Source organism: Dromiciops gliroides, chromosome 3 (genome assembly GCF_019393635.1).
Source record: "Dromiciops gliroides isolate mDroGli1 chromosome 3, mDroGli1.pri, whole genome shotgun sequence".
NCBI classification, from domain to species: Eukaryota; Metazoa; Chordata; class Mammalia; order Microbiotheria; family Microbiotheriidae; genus Dromiciops; species Dromiciops gliroides.
The window spans coordinates 311,984,365-312,009,969 of NC_057863.1; positions in this window are offsets into that span (position 1 = coordinate 311,984,365).

The window sequence follows — 25,605 nt, forward strand, 5'->3', positions numbered from 1 at the left end:
AGAGGTCCAGAGAAATTAAATGATTTATCGAGGTCACACAGAGAATAAGTGAACCGAACTCCTCCGACTTCAAATTCAGTGTCCTTTCCACAATACCCTAACACTTCCATCAAACCATCATTAGATCTAAAATGTTCTATAAACAGTCACCCATTTTGGTAATAAAATAACAAATATCTGAAGAAAAAAATTGGTAGAATCTGAATAATTACAGTGAAAAGTGGGAAGGACATCCCAGGAGAAAAGAACCAGCTTAAGAAAAAACATAAGAATATATATATTCATGGGACAGTGAGAAAATCGTTCTGGCTGAAGGAGAATGAAGGTTTCCTTTGGAGCATAATAGATAAAGTGGAATAATTGATAGTTGACTAGAAACAATGAAATATATAATTCTCTAAGAGTGCAACAATCTTACCAGAATACCTGCAAGTTATTCACTGATTTATGTATTAAACAGACACATAGCTCTTATATGCATATAAAATTAAACTTATTGTGTATTCTGTCTATGTGAGTCTGCAGAAATTACTGAGGTAAATTTCATTTTCTTTACACTCTGACTGGCAAAGTGAGTCAGCAGTCCTTGGCTGTCTTCCTGAGCCAGGTATATTTTACTTTTGCTTGGAAACATTAACAGCTATTAAAACAATTCTTTTCATTTCATCAGTTATATAATAGACAGGAAGAAAGTGGAAATACTGTATGACTTCCAGGTTATATTAGCCCTTTCACAGCTCAGAAGCATTGAAACCCTTCCTTACTAAATAAATTGTGGTAATTTGGCCTAACTTACTCAAGGACCCTTATCTCCAAGGAAAATCCTTAGATGATTTGCATTTCTTTGCCCCTTTTCTAGCATTTATAAGAGCTAGCATTTAAATAGTGCTTTAAGGTTTGCAAAGAACTTTACATTTCTTATCCCATTTAATCCTCACAACAGTCAGTCCTGGGGTATTTTTATAGGAGATTGAGGAAGAAAAATATTCAGTATCTTACCCAAAGCTACACAATTAATCTGAGGTCAGTTTTGAACTCATATCTTCCGGGCCTCTAGGTTCAGAGCTGCATCCACTGTACCACCTAGCCAGCTTTTCTTAGTTTTTTAATCAACTATGAATAAAAGATGTATGTTTCATAACTGTGAGTGTGGTTTAATTGTCCTGCTTTATACGTAGAAGAATAGAATACAAGGAAAATAATGGGACTATGGTTTCATTAGTATAGGGAATGCCCAGGTGTGAAAATTTCCTCTACCAATACAGAATGGCATCTTTTCTGCAACATATGTTCTTAGAAGATTGTGTGGGTAACCTGAGGGGCGAGGGGCCTTGCTCAGAATCACATAGTCAGGGTCAGAGAAAATATTTGAACCTAAGTCTTCCTGGCCCCAGAAACAGCTCCCCATCCACACACTATACTGCCTCTGCTCAGCTCTATAAGATTGAAATTTGCCCCATGATTTACATATTAAAATGAAGCCTTAAAAAAAAAAGTTTGGCTAGTATTCTAGTTAGCTATTTGCTACAGGTCAGAAATCCTAAAGACAGCATATATTTATATTTATTTTCTTCTTTTGTCTTGGACTTTATTCTACAGTGTGTATCCTCAAAAGTCAGGAAACCTCACTAGTCATTATTCATTTAAATGTAACAAACCTTTATTACACACATACCCCGTGTCCTTTCCCAAGCTACACATGGTAGAATTATGAAAGAACTACAAGAATAGACCCTACTTTCAAGTAGCTTATAATCATTTGAAGAGAAGGTAATACATCAGAAAGTAGAAGACATTTTAGTATAAACTGTGCAACTCAGTGCTGAAATAATTCAGAATAAAGGACAGAACTGTGCAATTTCCAAAATACAATTTAGCCTGTATTTCAGAAATTGTGCTGCTCTTTCAACAATTCCCCCAAATCATTCTTTGCAACAAAACTTCCTCCTTTTTAGTGTCAGTAGTCTTCAGTTTATGTTAAATAATTGAGAATCATAAAAAAACCATCATTTCTGAAAAACTGTAATTGAGAGTGACTCAACATATGCTGGAAAAGTATATGATGGATTAAAGTAGATGACATCATACCAACAATAACTTGGTGCAAAAAATATGGTAACGGAAATCCATGGGAAAGAATATTGGCTACTCATATAGCAAGAGTGAGGGACAAGAGATAGGTGGCATGGGGTAGCTAGGTGGCACACTCAACAGAGTACTGGCCTTGGAGTCAAGAGGAGCCAAAGAGTTCAAATCTGACTTTAGACACTTGACTCTTACTAGCTGTGTGACCCTGGATAAGCCACTTAACCCTAATTGCCTGGCAAAAATAAAAGGAAAAAATGAGATAGGTGACCACTATATCATGCCACATAATGTTAAAAGGACTAGAAAAAATTCCTCTAGAATGTTGACTAGATACTCACTGGAAGAAGTGTAGGAAGACATGGATAAGATTCACCACACAGTACAAGAAGGTGTGACTGGGTTAACATCTGTACCACTGGAGACATGACCCTATCAATAAAACAGCAGATCCATTAAAATATAGAATAAAGATGAAAAGATCATTATACAATGGAGTTTGTTTCATGAAGGAGAAGTTTTCAGCTGAGCTGGTAGTATTATATAGGGATTCTGGAAAAAGTTTATTCCAAAGAGATTAAATAGAGTAAACATGGAGACAGAGGTGAATGTGCTATGTATGAAGGGGTAATAAGGAGAGGAGCCTAAATAAAGATTTTTTCTTGGGCAGAAGCAAAAGGAAAAGGACAGGTAAAATTGGACTAGTTGGCAAAAGGTCGTAGGATCATAGATTTAAAGTTTAAGGGATAATAAAGTCTAGCCAGTCCAAAACTCTGACTTTTCATTGAGGAAACTAAGACCCAAAGATGTTAACTTATTAAGGATTTACTATGGATTAGGCATTTTTCTAAATGCTGAGGATGCAAAGAAAGACAATAACAGTCTCTGCCCTCAAGGAGTTCACATTCTGTTGGGGAGACAGCATGTAAATAATTATGTATGTATAAGATCTATTGAGAGTTGATGGAAAGAAAGGTCAGAAGGAAAGGCACTAAGAACTGGTGGGGTGGATAGGAGGAGACTAAGAAAAGTACTCCTGAAAAAGATAGCATTGAAACTGAATGTTAAAGGAATTCAGGAAAAGAAGAGACAAATATTGGAAAGGAATACCTTCCAGGTATAAATGGAGAGCCAGTGGAATGGACCAGGAACATCAAAAAAGGCCAGTGATGTAGCTGGATTGTAGGATGTAAAGAGGGAACTAACAAGAAGACTGGAAGAATAGGAAATGGCCAAGTTGTAGAGCGTTTTAAATGTCAGAGGAATTTATATTCAACCCTGGAAGTAAAGTGGAGACAATGGAGTTCATGGGGTACGTGAGGGTAACATGGTCAGATCTTATTTTGGGGGAAATCATTTTGGCAACTAAGTGGAAGATGTATTACAATGTCGAGAATTGAGGCAGGAAAACCAATTTGAAGATTATTGCAATACTCCAGGTTAAAATTATGAGTATCTGGGGCAGCTAGGTGGCACATTGGATAGATCACTGGCTGTGGATTCAAGAGGATCTGAGTTCAAATTTGGCCTCAGACACTTTACACTTACTAGCTGTGTGACCCTAAGCAAACCCCAATTTCCTTGCACACAAAAAAAGCAAAAAATTATGAATATCTGAAATAAGATGGTGGCTATATGAATGGGAAGAAGGTGAGATACATGAAATGTGAAAGTAGAACAACAAGAATAGTCGAAAGACTGGATATGTCAAGTCAGTGAGAGTGAAGAGTTGAAGGTAACAAAGTTATTAGCATGGATTGTTGGAAGGACAGTCATGCTATGAAAATAATACAAAAGTTGGTAAAAGAGGAAGGATGAGGTATGTGTGTGTGTGTGGGGGGGGAAGTAAACCCTATATTGGACATGTTGTATTTGAAGAACCTATATGACACCTAGTTCAATATGTATAAAAGCAATTTGTGATGTGGTACTACAGCTCAAGAGTGAGCCTGGGCTAGATATATAAATCTGCATAAAGATAATAAACGAACTCAAGAAAAATGATGAGTTCACCAAGTGAAATAGTATAGGGGATAAAGAGGAGGAAACCTGGGCCAACACTTGAAGAATATTCACCATTAATGGACATGACATGACTGAAGATCCCCAAAAGGAGTCTGAGAAGAAGGATCAGTGTCACTGTAGAGAGGAAAGAGTAACAGGCAATCAGCGATGTCAAATGCTAAAAAGAGATCAATAAGCTCTTGCCTCAGAGTCAGAGGTGGGATTGAACACAGGTCTTCCCACTCAAAATTTTAAGGTTAGTGTGGCAGCAATATGAAGAATGAACTAGGGGAGTGATAGGAAGATATGGAGACTAACTCAGAGGCTAAGAGTCTATTTCTTCTTTCCCTTCCTTCCTTCCTTCCTTCCTTCCTTCCTTCCTTCCTTCCTTCCTTCCTTCCTTCCTTCCTTCCTTCCTTCCTTCCTTCATTCATTCCTCCCTCCCTCCCTTCCTGCCTGCCTGCCTTCTTTTTCTTCCTTCCTTCCTTTCTTCTTTTCTTTCTTTTTGAAATTCACATAACTTGTTTTTTAATTTTAATTTTATTTTAATTGAAGCATTTTAACTTAAAACAAGCATTTCCATAACATAGTATAACAAAAAAGATAATTACACATGAAACTACAAATATGTCATGTACAATTTGCTATTTCTTTGAAATATATAATAAAGTTATTGTGCAAGTTTCTTTTTTCCCTCCCCTCCCCCAAACCCACTCTAAAGATGCCTATGATGAGACACAAATAGGTGTATATATGTAAAATTACTCTATATATGCTTCTATTTATCAGTTCTTTGGCTGGACACAGATAGTATCTTTCTTCATATTGTCCTTTATTTTCAATTTGTGAATTTATAATAATCAAAATGACTTAGTTACCCAAAGTTGTTCTCAAAACAATATTGCTCTTACTGTATACAATGTTATGTTGGTTTTGCTCACTTCACTCTTCACCATTTTGTGCAATTCTTTCTATGCCTTTCTAAGATCATTGAGTTCATAATTTCTTATAGTGCAGTAGTGTTCCATCACAACCATACACCACAACTTCTACAGCCATTCCATAATTGATGGGGATCCCTGCAGCCTCCAGTTCCTTGCCACCACAAAAAGAGCTGCTACAAACATCCCATTCACATTCAAAGTTATAATTAATAAGGATCTATTTCAAATGATGAAGACCTTGATTCAATTTGATATTGGAAATAGAGAGGAAATTATCAATCAGAGGGTGTTTATAATGGAATTATTTGCAAAAATTAATACCTTAGTGCACATACTAAGTGAAATAAAGGAATGAAAAATATCTGAGTTTATTAAGCATACATAGCCCAGAGTAGAGCATACTATTGGCAGAATAGAGAAGTTGGAACAGAGAGCTAGGTTGTTTGGAAAAATACCCAATTAGGTTTGGGACATGTTCTAATTTAAGATTACTTAAATGTACCCTTTAGGAAGTGTTTCATAGGCAGCTGGAAATATAGGATGATGTTCATGTTCAGACAAGAAGTCAAAGAGATGTTTTCATTTTTTTTCAAATATCTTCTGCCAAGACAGACACAATACTCTATACTTAATAGAACAGATACAGCTATAGCTTACCAGGTCTGTACATCTTCCTTTCTCTGAGTTTGAGTCCAAGTTAGACCATCAACATCATGCTTCATTCATATTCAGCTGGCCATCTGGCATAATAGTATATATGGTTGCAATGGCCATCTGCCCAGTAACACTATTTATAATATTCTCCTGCTACTCATATAAGAACTTTAGCATCCCATTAGTTGCTACAGAAATACAAAACCAAGTCAATAAGCAGAAGATGGACCACTTTGCTATCAGCACTTTGTGATGGCCCAGAAAGTACCAGAAATTTTAACCAATCTAATCAAGGGAAATTTGGTTAAAATTTGAAGATTTTCATTGCAGCCATCATCAAACATCGGGCAATAGGCTGAGAAATAAAAAACAAAAGCAATTAAATAAACAAAGTGAGCATATTTGGGAGGGGAGACTGGCAGAGAATTTTGGCAGTGCAGTTTTCCATTTCAAGTTTCTTGACTAAACTATATAAATCAAAAATTATTATCTACTCAGTCTTCAAGTATTATTTTAATTGACTACCATGTGCAAAGCACTGTGCCAGGCATGTGAGATACAAACAAAAAGAAAGGACATGATCTCAGGTAACTTACATTTTGACATGATTTAAAAAAAAAACTTCACATGATCTCTTAGGAATCCACTGGGTCATCTCTCATCAGGTATTTATTAATTTTCCTTTATGTTGAAATATTTATTCATACATTCCTGGACATGTTTAGCTTATCTAAAAGCCATATCCTCTTTGCTTATTAATACCTTCCATGTTGGTTTATAGAGTTATACTCAAAGTCTTTAGATATTTGATATTTTCACACATTTTTTCTTTTATTACATTATTTCTTAGTTTCTTACTCCACCTTTGATTATAGTTTCCCTGGAGGTTGGACCTCAAAGCTATCTCATTGTCCTTTCACACTTGGTAATTCACTTTCACCAGCCTCAATCTCTGCCCCAACTGTCTTCTGAGAGCTTAGGACTGGCTCAAGATGACCAGTGGGCCCTTTGCTTCAGGGAGGCCTGGTGGATCCATATACATTCTGATGCTCTGGTCTAGTTCCCTCTGTTCTTCAGTTCTCAAAATGAGTATACTCACCATACACAATGGCACAGTCCCAACCAGAGCAAGCTTCTACATTTTGGTTTTCCATAACATTGGTTGGAAGGGACAGGATAGATTTGAGTTCAATTGGAAGCCTATGTGTTAGCTTGTGAAGCCCTGACAGAACATGGCTGACAGTAGTAGGGGAGCTTCATAACCCCAACCTCAGTAGCTTTCATTTCATCCCTTTGCTTTGAAGTACAGGCAGTTTGGAACTAGCTCCTAATTTCATACAATTTATATTTCTAGTAAGTGGGGAAATATTCTATTTCCCCTGGACACACACACACACACACACACACACACACACGATTTGCTTCGTTGTCTTCCAAGGGTATTGTGATAAAATAATGGGATTTGGCAGATGCCCAGGGGCCCCTACTGAAGATTGATTTGGAATTGATTGAATTGGGAGAAACTGACAGAGAACCTACTTAAGAATGATTAAGGGGTGGCTAGGTGCCGCAGTGAATAAAGCACTGGCCCTGGATTCAGGAGTACCTGAGTTCAAATCTGGCCTCAGACACTTGACACTTACTAGCTGTGTGACCCTGGGCAAGTCACTTAACCCCCATTGTCCCACAAAAAAAAAAGAGAATGATTAAATCAAGACCACATGTAGCCAACCCTGAGTAGGGTGTTGTTCTCAGAGGCTGTAGACTATACCATAAACAGGAGACCACCCTCAACCAATCAGCTTGAAGGACCTCCCCTTTTGGGGAAGGAGATAAGAAGTAGGAAGCTGAGGCTGGCTCGCTGGATCTTTCTCTTTTTGTCCAGGATTTTGGCATGGTGGCAGCTGGGGCAGAACAGAGTAGAAAGATCTCCTCCATGTGCTCTCAATAGAAGTGTAAATAGCTAAATAAAGGTGGCTTTCTCAATTTCTCTCTCTTCAATAACTTCTAATATACTTTAAGAAATCCTTAAAAGCCCAAACTCTTGCTTAATTTATCAGTAATCTTAGCTTGTTTCTCCCCCACACTAGGGTCAGGTCAAGCGACCACACATTAGATTTTAAACATCACAGCTAGAATTTTAGATTTTATAATATATCACATCTTGGCTATTACAAATAAAAGCTTTGGAAATGTAAAACCTAACTGCTTGTTGAACTGAAGCTAGAGTGAAAATTAGTTAACAGCCATCAACATGCTTCTCATTACTCTCTCTCTCTCTCTCTCTCTCTCTCTCTCTCTCTCTCTCTCTCTCTCTCTCTCTCAGGTTCTGAGGTTGTCCAATAAAATAATGTTTGAAAATGTAAGAGGTTTGCAAAACTTGATATGATTTTTCCATTAGTTCTATACATAGCCAGTAATCAAAATGAAACTTTCTTTAAAAACTAGGCAGTACTTAAAAACTGAAGAGCCTATTGACCATATAGTTTTGTAGGACATATTCAATGGGAAGTTTTTCTTTTTGTACTGGGTTGCTGAAATTTGAACAGCTTTCAGCTTTTCAAAATAAAAAATAGTTATAATTTGAAGTCACAAATGGCTTATTTACTTCCTTATAATATGTACACAGAAAACCAGCATTTAACTTTCATGCTATTTGGAAAGGCAGAAGAATTACCCCCCCAAATATTATATCTCTTATTCTCTAGTGTCAATTTTTCCTTTTGACAAAGTCATACGCTTATTGCCAGCTTTACACAAAATGAAATAATAATAACAGCAAGGGATATAGTCCTCCCTTCTGTTTTTAGGAAGTCTCAAGCAGCATGCCTTCCTGAGCATGGAGGGGAGAATTCACTCATTTTCCCCAAGCCCCAGCATAAATCTGGAGTTTTACAGTCAAGAAGCTCCCTGCTTTCCCTACTAACATTGTAGGGCCTAGGACAATTTTGTATTGGCCTACATAAGGTAGTCCCTCCTTCCTTCTTATGGCCTTCCTCCTCCTCCTCTTCTTCTCTTCCTCTTCCCTTTAGTAAGTCTTCTTGATAACAATTTGTTCTCAAGCCAATCTTCTTGAGATCTTAGATCCAGACCTGGAAGGGTCTATAAGTTATCTAATCCAATGTCCTCACTTCACAGAAGAGAAAAATGAGGCCTAGAAATATTCATTGACTTTCCCCAAGTCAGATAGCAAGTAGTGGCACAAGTCTTATGACTCCAAATTCAGAACCTTTTCCACTTCATCAGATTATGAAAGCCATTTTGCCATAGGTAATGATGCTTAATTTATGCTATATTAATATGTTGATATAGACACACATTATTAAATTGATATAATGATAAGTATGTCATTAGCAATGAAGTTAATTTCTGTTGTATTAATAAATTGATATAGACATACATACAGGAATTGGTACAAATAATAAATAGACACACAAATTATAATCAGATGACAATTATAAGAATATTGAAGGAAGGCAATATGGCATAGCAGAAAAGTGTCCTTGAGTTAGACTCAAGTTCTAATTCAGCCACAAATTAGCTGTGTGACTTTGATTGAATCATTATCTTTTCTGAGCCATCCATACCATTAAGTTCTTGAAAGAAATAATTTCAATGGTATCTTTCAACTCTAATATATTTTTTAAATTTTAGTTTCTAATACAAACCTCAAGAAAAAGATGCAAACATTAAAAAAGAAAAAGATTCTGCACAAAACTGTCAATTTCAGTAATGTGTAGTTTGTTTTAAAGTATATATTAAATTGAATATGACAGTTTAAAAATTACAGCTGTGATATTATATGACTATATACTCAAGGGAGTTAAGATCATAGGTCATGGGAAAATAGAACATAGATCAGGGGGTAGAAGAAAGCTTAGAGCCCCCAGATCCAACCCTCCCCTTTTTATAGATTATAAGAAACTGAGGCCTGGAGAATTTAAGTAATGTATCCAAGGTCAGACAGGAAGTAGGTGGCAGACATGGGATTTGAATCCCAGCTGTTTTATGCCAACATTACCTGTTTTTAATACTCTGTCTTTAAATGAGGCTTGGATTGTCACAATTTATCTCGCTAGAGGCATGGGTGGCAAATCTTCAGGCAGAGGGAAGAACAATCCTAAAATGGGGCAAAGAAGATAGTTCAGGAGTCATGAGGGAAATTCAAGCTTAGTTGGTGATAAGGTATCCACTTAATGCCAAAATTCAAAGGACAGAGATTTCTGGTAAGATTATAAGCTTTATCACAACAGGAAGCATGTTTTTGCCATCTTTATATGCTTAGCACTTAGAACAATTTATGGCTCACAATAAGCACTTAAGAAATACTTGTTGACTTCACTATTTAGGGGTATTGTAGAAGTGATTCATAATTTAAAAAAGGCTTTTAGTAGATGACCACAGGCAGCGCTGGATTTGGAGTTAGGCGGACCTGGGTTCAGACTCTATCTCAGATACTTGACTCCATGAGCCTGGAGAAGTCATATGATCTCCTTTGGCCTCGGTTTCCTTACCTGTAGAGTGAAAGGATTTGATTGTCTTTGAGAACCCTTCTGACGCTAGATCTATGATCTATGACACTATGATCCCTAGGACTTAGAACTTCTGATTCTATAAACAACTCATTCCAAGCCCTAATCACAGAGAAGCTTCTTCTTGATTAGCTCTCAGAGACCATTGGTATAACTCCAATCTAAATATCCATTGCTGCTTTCCAATAAGTATGTATCACTTAAAAATCCCTGAAATATACTGAATCAAAAATCTTTGTCATTTTGTTGTTTTGTCCTCTTGCCTCCTGAGATACCATGATTTCTGCTTGATCTATTGAAGCTTTTCAAACCAACTGGAAAGAGCACTGGTATGGCCTTTTGGAGATCCAGGAACCAATGCTGATTTTTGATAAGCTGTGGACGGCAGATGACCTCAGCAGTATGGGCCACCAATTCTTTATCTGTAACTTGAAGAGAAGCAAAGGAAGGATTTTCCTGGTTCAGCTTTAAAACTCAAAAAATCTATGAAAGGAGGAGGAGGAGAAGGAAGAGGAGAGAAAAGGGAAGAAGCATTGAAAGGAATGCAACATGATGTAATAAATAATGAAATATTGAGTAAGAGAAATTTTTTGCATTTATGTCAGGAAATTTTGTTACATTTTTCTAATTAGAAAAGGGGGAATGAGATTTTTATCTTGCTTCTTTAAAATAATAATTAACAACAACAATAATAATAATAGCTTAAATCTATATCAAAATTTCAAGGGCTGGACAAATATAATCTCATTTTATCCTGATGACAATTCTGGAATATTATTCTTATTATTTTCCCTATTTTACAGATGAGGAAAATAAGGTAAGCAAATGTTATGTGACTTGCCCAGGGTCACAAAAGTATTAATTATGTGAGAACACATTAGAACTCAGGTCTTACTGATTCCACATTTAGCACTCCATCCACTGCCATTATCAATTTGGAAGTTGACAGAAGAGAGAACAAGGCTTTTCTTAGGCCATTCATCTTGAAATTCCACAAAGAAAATTAAATAAAATATACTCCTTTATTGAAAGGTGATATTTAACTTCATCTGAATTCATAATATTAAGTGGTATTGTCATATTTGCATATTTTCATAACCTATGTGAATCATACTAGATATCACATTCCAATGTTATTTGACATAATCACCCACTTAGATAATGGAGCAATCTGAAACAGGTGACAAGCATGCAGCATTAGTGAGTTGAAGTCTACAGAAATGGGAATTTGTTTGATTCTGAGGGGTCACCAAAACTAAATTTAAAGAGCTGATTCCTGAGTATATGTGAATCACCACACCCTTCTGACCAGACGCATTTCCTTTAGGAAGCAAGGAAGATCAAGTCTACCTGGCATAAATGTAAGTGCCCCTTTTTCCTTGCTGCATATCCTTTATGTGTTAGACTAAAGTCAGCCTCCTTTATGTTAATCGGTTGGTGATTTATGAGTAACTTATTTTGCCACAAAATTGAACCTGAACTAAGAGAATGCTGGTATCAAGCCCACTACCTCTTATAGTCCTATAGATATGCTATGGGTTAAAAACAATGAAGAAAAGGTGCATGTGTGTGTCAGTGTGCATATATACATATGAGTGTATATAAATTATACATGCATATATGTACGTGCATATATATCTAGATGTATACATGCATATATACACACATGTAGATATATGTGCATATGCATTTATCACTTGGCTAGACTCCTTTGGACTTCTCTGTCTTTCTTTTGCATGAGTAATTTTTCATTTCCCTTGCTTTTTAGTTTCCTTTTGTGTATTATTTTCTCCCATTAGACTGTAAGATCTTTGAGGGCAGGAATTGCCTTTCTTTCTTTCTTTCTTTCTTTCTTTCTTTCTTTCTTTCTTTCTTTCTTTCTTTCTTTCTTTCTTTCTTTCTTTCTGTCTGTCTGTCTGTCTTTTTTTTTTGTATTTGTATCTCTAGTGTTTGGCATTGTGTTTTGTCCATAGTAAGCATTTATTAAATGTGTATGAACTGACTCTCTCTTTCCATTTATATATATATATATATATACATATATAAGATATATATACATACATAAACATGCCACTGAAAATGTGTATATACATATCCATGTATATATATATACATGCATACATGCTTCCTGTCACCAGATAGGTATATCAGGTATATATTTCCCCTAAGAAGTCTTATTCCTACTACATTAGGACAAAAGGCTGTACTATCAACATTCTCGAGTGACCAGATGCTATGGACAGTCATTTCTAACAACAAAGTGTCTCACTGGCACACATTCTCTTGCTAAGGTGCCCAGAAATGTCTGATAGACTGTTCTTGTAAAGAATACTATGGATTTAACTACTTAATTTCTCAAATATTCTAAAACCACTTTCTTCAATAATTACAATAACAGGCATTTTTATTAGACCTTCCTTAAGAAATGGAAAAAATCCAGGAAAAAAAAGTTGATTGGTTTTGAAGTATATTTTTCACAAAGAGAGATGAAATTATAATGAAAAACATACATGGACTCATAGCATTTTGGAGCTCTTAAGGAACCCTCTCTAGCCTTCTCATTTTACAGATGATTAAACATGCCAAAGGCATTAAGTGGCTTCCCAGATTATTACCTAGTTAGTATCATTAGGAAAGAAGAAGAAAAATTGGGATCTCAAATTATTCTTTGATATAACACTTCAGGTGATCTCTCACTTGAAGTTATATTATATTATATTATATTATATTATTATTATTGAAGTTATATTATTATGTCATAAAAGATAGCATGAAAAGCCTAGAGGCCACAAGAAAACTTTGCTTGAAACCCAACCTCACAAGTCATAAACTCTCTAGGTCTCAGTTTTCCCTTCTGAAAACAAAGAGATTAGAAAACATGACCTTTCAGGTCCCTTTCAGCTCCAAGTATATTATCCTATTCCTTGTTTGATCCGAGATTGATAGGCAAATATATAAGCAAGCTTCTTGCATTGTTGTTCAATTTGGCAGGATCACAAAACAAGAAGCACCAGTTGGGCTTGAAGTTAGAAAAATACTTCTAAATGATGCAGAAAATAAAGCATCTTCAATGGGGGTGTGGCCCAGTAATCATCCTTTCTGCAAAATGAAGCTGAGGCTTTGCCCTGCACATACTATAATGCTGCATGCTTGTCACCTGTTTCAGATTGCTCCATTATCTAAAAAGGGAAAGAGCGCAGCCTGCATTTGGAAATGCACAGAATCAAGGAATAAACCCACATATGGAAGAAGAGAGATACTTGTCCCCATCTGGGGAAGTTTTCAATTTCCTAAAGTCCTCAAATCAAACAAAGTAAAGGATCAGAAAAGTCACAGAGCCAAACTATTGTTGCTGGAGGAAGAGAAAGCATAATAGCTCCAAAAATGAATAATCAGACACTTTCCATGGGGCAAAATTTGTACTCAGTAAGAACCTTTTCCACCTCTCTGTTTTGTTTTCTGTATCTGCCCAATGCTACAGTGGTCACTAAATCCAGAAAATATCATCACTCTCTTTGTTTTACTAAATAATTTCTTTTGCTCTTATATTTCTCCCTATTTTCATAAAATGATAAATATATAAAAAATTATATACCTTAATAAAAATAATAGCTAGCATTGACAAAACTCTTTAAGGTTTGTGAAACATTTTGTAAATATTTTCTCATTTGATCTTTGTAAGAACCCTGGGAAGTGGGTGCTGTTGTTAACAACATCTTACAGATGGAGAAACTGAGGCAGATAAAATTAAGTGATTTGCCCAGGGTCACACAACTAGTAAATGTCTGAAAAGATCTATGAATTAACATCTTCTTGAATCCAGGTCCAGCATTCTCTCCACTGTGAACACCTTGCTGCCTGCCTCTAAGGTTCAGTGGCTTGCAACTCCATTTGTTACATATATGCATACATACACAGTTCACATGTGCATACACACAAATACATATAAAATTCAGTCATTACATTTGTAATTTGTTTTAGAAAACAACATATTTCAATTCAAAATTAGTCTTTTTTCTAAGCAAATAAAATTTCAGATAATATGTTTGTCTAAATTATAATCATCACTTCAGAGCTATAAAGGTCACTAAAAAGTAAGCCTTGCTTATACTTTTCATTTGTCTTAAGACATTTAATTTTTTTCCATACAGTAAAAATTTCCAGAAATTATGAATCTCTCTTCTTGAATAATTATCAGTAATAATAATAATAATAAATATATTTTATAGAGGCAGCTATGTGGCACACTGAATAGGGATGTGGGCCTGAAGTAAAGAAGACATGAATTTATATATTACCAGTTCTAAGATCTTGGGCAAATCACTTAATGTCTGGCTACCTCCATTTCTTCATATGTAAAATGGGGAAAATAATAGCATCTATAATAAGTATCAGTGAGATTATTTGTAAAGCACTTCGAGAACATTAAATGCTCTGGAAATCTAGCTCATTACATATTGCATTACAGTTCATAAAGCATTTTCCCCACACTAATCGTCTGAGGGTGATAGTGCAAAGTATTGTTATCCTGATTTTCCAACTATGAAAACTGATATTCAAAAGGCTTAAAGGAATGGACCACTTTCACAAGGTATATAAGCAACAAAGCCAGGATATGAGACCAGGTCTTCTGCTTAGAAAGCAGGGTTCCATCTACACATTCCACAAATATTTTTACAAATGTTGACCAAGCCACCAGGTCAAGTCTGCTTCAAATTTGTAGGGGTACACCAAACTTTCAACACCTCAGATTCCTACTTTGAAACAAACAAACAAACCCCACTTCCTCTTTGTTCTCCCAGCAGCTGGTTTTTCTCCTATTCAAACTTATAATCTTGGTACTGTCCTCCATTCTGTTCATTTCTTCCCATTTTCCTGTATATCTTGATTGCACATAAGTGTTTGTGTGTTGTCATTATTTGACAGTGAGCTTGAAAACAGGAATTGTCTTTTGTTTATTTACTTTGTCTTGTTTTGTTCTGCCTTTCTAATCTGTGATGTTTAAAGTCTAAATGTGTGGTTGCCTTAAATTAAAAGCTTTAGCACCAATCTTCGGGCATTAAGCATTTATTAAAGCATACTAGGTATTAGTAAAAAGGAAAGCATGTGGAGTTCAGAAAGTTAAGAAAAGGCCTATCTAGCCTAGAGTTCCAGCCTGGTCTGGTTCTTCCTCAAGTCCTCCACCATGAGCCTGCTTCAATCACGAACTGCCCCCATAAACTGAGTGTGAAAACTTTTTATAGGTCCAGAGCAGAGTCGGTCCTTACACATTGCTTTGAGCTGATTGGTAGGCGTCATCCAAATCCATTGGTTCACTGGACTTCAAGGTGGTTTCAAGTTGAGTTCAAAGTCTTTAGCTTCTGAGAACAATACCTCCTTAAGGGCAGGCCAGGTGTGATTACAATCTAATTAACTTGAAGTAGGCTAATCAGTAAAAGTCAATCATTCTCACTTAATTCAATCAGTTTAGATTAATCTCCAGGTGGGCCTTTGAGTATCTGCCAAATCCCATTATTTTCTCAAAACCCCCAGTGCTTATCACAGAACCTGCCACATCATATATGCTTTTAAAAAATGCTTGCTTACTGGATTTGTCTCCCTTATCCTACATTTCTAATCAATTATCAAATCTTGCCTATTTCTAGTTGCTCAACATTTTTTGCTTTTTCAACCCATTCTCTTTTCTCAAACAGCCACCTTAACTCAGGCCCTCATTACCTACTGACCAAGAATGTTGCAAAAGCTTCCCAAGTTGTCTAGATACCTTCTTCAGGGCAGCTAGGTGGTGCAGTGGATAGAGCTTTGGCCCTGGAGTCATGAGGATCTGAGTTCAAATCTTACGTCAGACACTTACTAGCTGTGTGATCCTGTGCAAGTCACAACTCCAATTGCCTTAAACATCCAGGGCCTTCTCCAGTTGTGCTGATACATATCTTGCCACTGGACCCAGATGGCTCTGGAGGAGAGAATGAGGTTGGTGGCTTTTGCATAGACCTTCCTCACTTAAATCCAATTCAGTGAAAGTCATGATATCAACCCTATGTCATGGTCCAAATGGATTTTCCTTAAACCAAGTGTGAACTGGTAACAACCAGGCTCTCAAAAAATATATTAAAAAGGATACATAGATACTTTACATTAGATCCACACTCACACTTTCTTAAGTCAAGCCAATCACAAAACAATAATTCAATCCCTTACCTACAATGATTGCCAGTTTGTGAGGTATAAATGCTCACATCTACAATTCAGCAATGGGTTCTCCCTGCTTCAAACACATATATGACCATATCTTGTAGGGTTCCTTATGGCCCCTAGTATAAAATATGAAATCTTCTGTTTAACTTTTGGCACCCTTCAAAACTTGAGCTCAACCAATATTTCCAGCCACCTCATACATTACTCCCCCTCCTTCTCTCTGTGATCTAGCCAAATTGGCCTTTTCTGTTCCTAATATGTAGTTCTCCATCTCTAATCTCCATGTCTTTTCATTCCATGCCTGTATTCCATTCCTTCCTAATCCCTCCCTTATAGAATTTCTCTCCCTTCAAGACATGTCAACCATAACCCTCTAAAGTAAGTCTTTTTTTGAGTGTCTGAAATTCTGGTGACCTTCCTTCCAAACTACCTTGTATTTAACTATTTTGTATATACAGTGTGTCCCAAAAGTCTTAGTGGTTTTATGCTTTAGTAGCATAAAATTGTATTTATCTTATGTTTGTATGTATTTTCTTTATATTCATTCTATATCTATTTATATATGTATGGGGCAGCAAGGTGGTGCAGTAGATAGAGCACTGGCCCTGAAGTTGGGAGGACCTGATTTCAAATCTCATCTCAGACACTAGCTGTGTGAGTGGGTAAATCACTAAACCCCAATTGCTTTAAAAAAATCTGGGGCCATCTCCAAGTGATCCTGATATATATCTTGCCACAGGAAGCAGATGGCTCTGGAAGAGAGAGTGAGGTTGGTGACCTTGCACAGCCCTCCCTCAAGTCCAATTCAGTGCAGGTCCTCTTCAAGAATGAAGGACAAACAACAATAAATGTATTTGCTGTCTCCCTGATTAGAATGTAAAGATAATTTCATTCATTATATTTATATCACCAGATCCTAAAACTGTACCTGACATAATCAGATACTTTATAAATACTTACTGATTGATTGACTGATTCTCAACTCTCTTTTTCTCCCTAACTTTGAATCTTCTCCCCCTAAGTCACTGAGGCTCAGCTGGGCAGGGCCTTGGTAGGCAGTTAGGTGGTGAAGGCATTATAGCACTAGACTTGGACTCAAGAATACCCAAGTTCAAACCCAGCATTAGAAACTTACTAACTGTACTAACTGAGCAAGTCCATTCACTCAGTTTCATCATCTGCCAAATGGGGATACCTCTCGGAGACTTTGTGAGGATCAAATAAGGTAATATTTGTAATCTATCTGTAAACGTTAAATGCCATATAATGTTGTTGTTATTTTTAATAATAGTTTCAGTTCATATTAAAGTATGTGTTAGCAGACAATGTACTAATATGTTTTATCTAAAATAATACCCTTTTATATCATCACTGTTCAGAAGGTTGACTTGTCATATATCCAGGCTTTAGTCAAAGGTTGCAAAGGCTTCACTTCCCCATCACTTATCAGTTTCAATTTACACTGTCCGTACCATCAATAAAACTAAGCATACTGTCCTGGTATGCCTTGGGTCATCATCTATTTAAACCCTGGTTTACAAGTTTCCACTTAATGGTTTTCATTTTTTGTTTGTTTTGTTTTGTTATGCCAAACCAAACCTGAGGACACATTAACATGAAAAAAAAAAAATCTAGAGAAACCAGAGAGAATTATTAGCAGGTAGAAAATAGCTCAAAAGCCAGGGGTTTTGTTGCTGATGGATCTATACATAATAAATGCAGAAAAATAGATCTTGCTTGCTTCCATTATCCATACATTATGGCATACTGGATAGGGTACAGCACTTGGGAGTCAGAAACATTTGGATCCAAATCCTGCCTCAGAAACTTACTAGTTGTTTGACCCTGAGTAAATAATTTAACCTCTCTAGACCTCAGTTTCCACATCTCTAAAATGAGGGGGCTAAAATAAATGTTTTCTAATTGCCATTTAAGCCCAAAATCTATGTTTCAATCATCAAATTAATGAGGATCCTATGATCCAATAGAAGAGGTCCCTATCAAAGGGTCCTCCTTGGCTCACTTTGGCTCTCCAAAGTGTGTCCCCACTGTGTCCCCACAGAGTTTTCTTTTTCTTTTTCTTTTTTTTTGTGGGGCAATGAGGGTTAAGTGACTTGCCCAGGGTCACACAACTAGTGTCAAGTGTCTGAGGTCAGATTTGAACTCAGTTCCTCCTGAATCCAGGGCCAATGCTTTATCCACTGTACCACCTAGCTGCCCCCCCCCACCCCTGCCATAGTTTTTAATCATTTTTCTTTGGTCAGAAAGAATCCCTCCACACACATGTACACCCATTTTTTTTTTGAAGTACATAGTTTCACAATCAGGGATGAAATGGGAGTTATAAGGAATTTTCTAACTCCAAGTCACCTAGACTTTGGTCATCAAACTTTTTTTTATCAGTGGCAATAAACGGAGCACACACATCACTAGTATTTGTATATTTGGTTATTTATAAATACCATAAATTAAATAAATTATAAGTAAGTTACATATAGCTTATTGTATAGATATTTCTTGAATGTTGTTTCCCCTATTAGAATTTAAGCTTCTTGAGAGCAGGGATTATCTTTTGCCTTTTTTTGTATCCATGGTGATTAACACAGTGCCTGACACCTGGTAGGCATTTAATAAACATTTATTGATTGGCTGTTTAATTCATTCATTGAAGTAATATTTAATCCTAGAGTCAATAGGGGGTCAGTAGAGGTTCTTGAATAGGGGAATGGCATGGTCAGATCTGCAGTTTAGGAAAATTGCTGTAACAGTCTGAGTGGATGATGAATTAGAGAGAGGCAAGATAGAGGTAGATTGAGACAATTAGGAGCCACTTATAGTAGTGCAGGTAGAATATTTCCCTAAGTGTAGAATACGATTCATCTTCTCATACTCTACTTAATTATATACCCTTTGGAATCAGAACATGCATTCCAAGGGTCCCAAGTCCCACTTTGGAGAGCAGTGCTCTAAACTGTGGCCTTCAAAACAACACAACATAGTGAGGGTCAAAATAATAAACTTTAATATTAGCCTGAATCATTCTGGTGGATTTTGTTAGCTAGGTAGTAGTTCAAAGCCTTAGATATGCATTGAAAGCATTTTCCTTTTGTCAAGAAAAGAAAGAAATTTTAGCCACTGAATAATTGGACCCAGAAAAAAAACCATATGGTCCTGATTAGCTGAAGGCCATTTGATAGTAGCAGAGAGCAACTAGGCAACCACAAAACCAGCAAATACAAGACAGACAGCAAAGGCATCATGACACCCTACAGAGACAATGTGACACCCATGGAACGTTTTCATTTGAGCATTATTAGAAGTATCCATTTTTCTGGTCATGCCAGTTCCTGCATTTGTGTCCTCTATACATATGACCTGGCAACAAGTATTACTTATATGTGTGTCTATGATATTTTGCCTCTAAATAGGTATTTTTTCTCTGTGTGCCCTGTCTTTTCTAGTAGCATGGTAGCATTTACTTCATGGGCAGCTAGGTGACACAGTGGATAATAAAGCACTGGCCCTGGATTCAGGAGGACCTGAGTTCAAATCCGGCCTGAGACACTTGACACTTACTAGCCATGTGACCCTGGGCATGTCATTTAACCCTCATTGCCTCACCAAAAAGAAAAAAAAAGACTGTACCTCATATATGTATAGAGTAGGAATTGTTGTGTTACTTTATTTACTATGATATTTGATTAAATGCCTTATGTTTTGAATTATGTCCTCTGGGAGTCTGGTAAAAAGAAACACATCTGTGGGGGCTAGTGAACTATTCTTTCCCCTAGTTTAAAGAGTGTCTTGAACCTAGAGGAGTTTTTCTTGGACTTCCTCACATATGAGGAGGTTCGTAAAATGCTACATGTTTTTTAAAGCACCTTAATAAATAATAAGGAAAAATTCCTTCCCATATACACTAGTCCTACTATCTTGTAGGAGAAAGAAAATGACTAGCTGAGTCTACTACTCATTCACCTAAGAATATTATCCTTCTAGATAAACTGTTGCACCAAAGATTTTTTGATGTCATTAAGCAACAAATCAAAAAACTTTTGGAGGGTTGGGTCCTTAAGGGGTAAGGGACAGAAAAAAAAAAAAGGAAAACAAAGAAATTTATATGATAACTTTACTAAGCACTTAAAAGGAATAGCAAGTTGTACATAATACATTTGCAGTTTCATATGCAATCAGCTTTTTATTTATACAATATTATGGAAATGCTTGTTTTATTCCATAAATTAAAAATAAAATTTTTTAAAAGAAGCTTTAATTAAGTACGTACTATTTACCTGACATTTTACTAGGCATTGGGAGAACAAAGACAGAAATGAATGTCTACATGTACCCATATGGGTATATAGAAAATATACACAAAACAAAAAAAAAATTTGGATAGAAGGCACTAGTAACTGGAAGGATGAGGAAAGAATTTTGTAGAAATTGAGATGAGCTGAATCTTGAAAGAAACTAAGGATTCCTAGAGTTGCTATGGAAAGAGTTCATACTAGGTATGAGGTACAGTCATAACAAAAGCACAAAACTAGGAAAGGGGATGCTTTGTATGAGGAAGAATAAGAAGGTTAGTTTGTCTGGGACATAGTGTATGTGTGAAAAGAAGAAATATGTAATAAGACTGGAAAGGTAGGTTGGGATTAGGTAGTAGTGTTTAAAGGCCAAACAAAGATGTTTTTATTTGATCCCAGAAGTAATCTCATCTTCTGGGTTGTTTTCTCCTTTGATCAGTAAGACGCTGATGCCATCTAATAAGATTCTTTTTTCATTTTATTGGGTTCTGTGGGTTGTCTACTGTGTGTCAACTTCTAGACAGATTTTTTCCCACAGAGGTGTGTATATAGTTCTTTTTATAAGTATAAACCTTAGCTGAGGATTTTTTTTTCTTAGTCTTTTTCTGAGTCAGACCCACAGTCATACACAGTCAGTACATAAAATTAAAAAAAAAAAACCTAGGGCAAGTCCACCTTTATGAACTCTCTTTGGTTCCCTCAGAAGCAACTCCCTATTAAAAACTAATATTTGGGTTTGTATGAGTAAATTTATTTCAATTCACATAATATCCTTGATTGCTATTTATATGACCTTAGAAATTGTCCTGAAGTTTTACTTAGCAAGACTGGCAAGGTTGGGATAGGGGTGGTAACCTTCTTCTCATATTATTATAGCTATACCTGAATTGTTCATCTTTCTAAACACTATATAGATGAAATAGAAGTTTAAAAAGTTTTATCTAGGGTGAATGTTCTTTTTTTCATTCATTCAGAATATATATTTATTAAGTACTTACTCTTTGTCAAGCACTGTGCTAGGTATTCCAAAAACAAAGACAAATAAAAAATTCTTCCTATCCTCAAGAAGCTACTTAAAATAAACAATCTTTATAGAGATAAATAAATGCAAAATATTTGCAAAAGGAGGATTTGGGGGGCTAAGAGTGGAGAATGAAACTGACAGGTAGGGAGATTAGGAAAGGCCTTGTATAGATGGAAGATCCTGAAACTCTGAGACTTGGAGGAATCTAGGGATTCTAAGAGGTAGAAGTGCATTCCAAGCATGGGAGATAGCCTATGCACAAGTATGGAGGCAAGAGAAAGAATGTCATGTACAGTTGGTAGTAATGTGAAATTAGTATGAGAATGTAGGTTGGGCATAGAATATAAATGGCTTTATTTACTAAACAGAAAAGTTTGTACTTTAATATAGATGCCAAAGTGAGCCACTGAAGTTTCTTGCTCACTAAAGTGACATGACCAGCTTTGGTTTTTAATAATATTGACCCAGTGAATATGTAGAGGACTGATTCAAAGGTAAAGAAAATGAAGGAAGAGAGATCAATTAGAAGACTTACTGAAATAATCCAGGAAAGAGATGATTAATAATAAACATTTTTATTTAAAGTTTTGAGTTCCAAATTCTATCCCTCCTTCCCTCCCCTCCCCCATCTCTGAGGCAGTAAGCAATTAAACATGGGTTATACACATGCAATTATGTAAAACATTTCCAATACTCATTTTGTATAAAATTCAAATAAACGGGAAAAATGAAAGAAAGAAAGTGAAAATAGCATAATTCAGTCTGTGTTCAATCCATCAGTTATTTCTCTGGAGGTAGAGAGTATGCTTCATCAATACTCCTTTGGAATTGTCTTGGATCATTGTATTACTGAGAATAGTTAAGTCATTCACAGTACTTCATTGAACAATATTGCTGTTACTATGCACAATGTTCTGGTTCTGCTCACTTCACTATATATCAGTTCATGTAAGTCTTTCCAGGCCTTTCTGAAATCCTCTTGTGTGTCATTTCTTAAAGAACAATAATATTCCATTACAATAATATACCATAGCTTGTTTAGCCATTTCCCAATTGATGGGCATTCCTTTGATTTCTAATTCTTCACCACCACAAAAAGAGTTGCTATAAATATTTTTGTACAAATAGGTCTTTTTCTCTTTTGGGGGGTGTCTTTGGGATATAAGCCTATCAGTGGTATTGCTGAATCAAAGAGCATGCATAATTTTATTGCCCTTTGGACATAGTTCCAAATTGTTCTCCAGAATGGTTGGATCAGTTCACAACTCCACCAACAGTGGATGGGCATCCCAGCTTTCCCTCATCCCCTCCAACATACAACATTTTCCATTTTTGTAATATTAGCCACTCTAAGAGGTGTGAGGTAGTACCTCAGAGTTGTTTTAATTGGCATTTCTCTGATCAATAAGGATTTAGAGCATTTATACATATGACTATAGATAACTTTGATTTCTTTGTTTAAAAACTGCCTGTTCATATCTTTTGACCTTTTCAATTGGGGAAAGACTTGTATTTTTTTTTGGCAGGGCAATGGGGGTTAAGTGACTTGCCCAAGGTCACACAGCTAGTAAGTGTCTGAGGCCGGATTTGAACTCAGGTACTCCCAAATCCAGGGCTGGTGCTTTATCCACTGTGCTACCTAGCTGCCCCAAGACTTGTATTTTTATGACTCAGTTCTCTATATATTTGAGAAATGAGGCCTTTATCAAAGATACTTGTTGCAAAAATTCCTTCCCAGTTTTTTGATTTCTTTATAATTTTGGTTGCATTGGTTTTGTTTGTACAAAAGCTTTTTAATTGTATATAATCAAAATTATCTATCTTAGATTTTGTATTGCTCTCTGTATCTTCTTTGGTCCTATATTCTTCCCCTGTCAATAAATCTGAGAGGTAAACTATTCCATGGGCTCTTCATTTCTTTATGTTTCCCTTTGTGTGTAAATCATGTACTGATTTTAACCCTATCTTAGTATAGAGTGTGAGATGATGGTTTATAATTACCATGCTGTTTTCAGTTTTCCCAGCAGTTTTTTTTCAAATAATGAGTTTTTATTCCAAAAGCTTGGATCTTTGGGTTTATCATATACTAGATTACTACAGTAATTTACAATAGTGTAATTCATACCTATTCTATTCCACTGATCCACCACTCTATTTCTTAGCCAGCACCAGATTATTCTGATAATTGCTGCTTTATAATATAGTTTGAGATCTGGTATTGCTAAACCACCTTCAAAAGAGATGATTAAGGTGTAAACTAAAATGCTGGTCTATGATTATAGAAAAACAGGCTGATGTAAGACATGCTATGGAGGTAGAATCAATAAGATATGGCAACTGATTAGCTAGGGTGTGAACAGAAAGAGAGAAAAGACAAGAATGACTTTCAGGCTATGATCCTAGATTACTAAAGAATGATGGTACTCTCAGGAAAAATGGGGCCATTAGTGACCTTCATGGCCAAAAGCAAAACTATTCAAAGCTACCCTAAACTCCTCAAAAATCAGAACAGAAGCTTATTCAAAATGAGGGCAAATTATAGAAGAATAGTGACATTGGAGTTCCAAAGTCCCTCATCTAGTCCAACCTTTCTCCTCAGTCCACTAATTCAGAAGGTGTTTTGGGTTGAACCAGAAATATATCATAGAATCATAGTACGTTGTAGTATAATTAGATTATAGTATCATATCATCTAATCAACCTTTTTTTTTTTAAATAAAGAAACTGAGCTCCTGAGATATTAAGGTTTTCTGTTTTGTTGGGTTTGGGTTTTTTCTGTTTTTTTCAGAGCAAGAGCAAGAAATCACATTTAATTCCCAGTCAAGTGGAGGAACACTCTACTCATTTTTTCATAAGTTTTAGGGCAACAGATCTTTCCCTTTCTCATAAAACATCAAGTGTTTCGCTGCATCAAGTTGTCAAGTCAATAAGCATTATTAAATACCTACTATCTACCAGGAACTGTGCTAAATCCTGGGGATAAGGAAAAGCAAAAAATGGTCCCTGTTCTCAAGGAGTTTACATTCTATTCAGGAGACCACATACAAACAACTATGTAAAAAAAAGATATGTACAGAATAAATTGTTGTTCATCAACAAGAGGGAAGACACTAGTATTTAGAGGGATTGGTCAAGGTTTCATGCAGATGAGATTTTCTTTAGGACTAAAGTAAAATATAAGGCTCAATAGATTTCTTTGGTTTTTCGAATGCTAGAAATGAATATCTAAAAATGGACAAAGATAATGAACTGCATCCCTAAAGAAAATCTGTCTAAACATTTAAAATGTGTTTATGACATTCTCAGATTCTGAAATGAAAATAATTAGGGCCTTTTTTTAACCCAGGAAAAAAGTGGTTATTATCAGAAAAATAATCTCGTACCATTTAGAGAATTTATTCTTCACAGAGCACAACAAAGCTATTTACATTTTCTTACTCTTCAAAACATGGCCACTTTGCAGATGGGGAAGAGGGAACAAATTAGGAAAAGTGATTTCTCTAAAGGCACAGAACAAATATATGATAAGATTAGAAATTATATGTCAATTTCAATCACATTGTCCTTTCTGAGTAAAGCCAAGGAATGAGTAACATGCAAAGTATTCCTTGTAATATGACTCATTGGCTATGATGTGCCCCTTGGAGATAAAGAGTCAAGTTTGAGGAAGATGAGTAGACCATTCTTCTCATGTCCTCATAACAAGCTGGTTATTTTTCCAATACCACGCATAAGCAATGACTCTCCAATTCCACAACAAGGATCTCTTTTGTACATATCTCTCTTAGAAAATTAGAAAATACAAGGGATGACATAGTCATCTCTTCATTGAACTCTTCTGTATTAGCATCATGAAA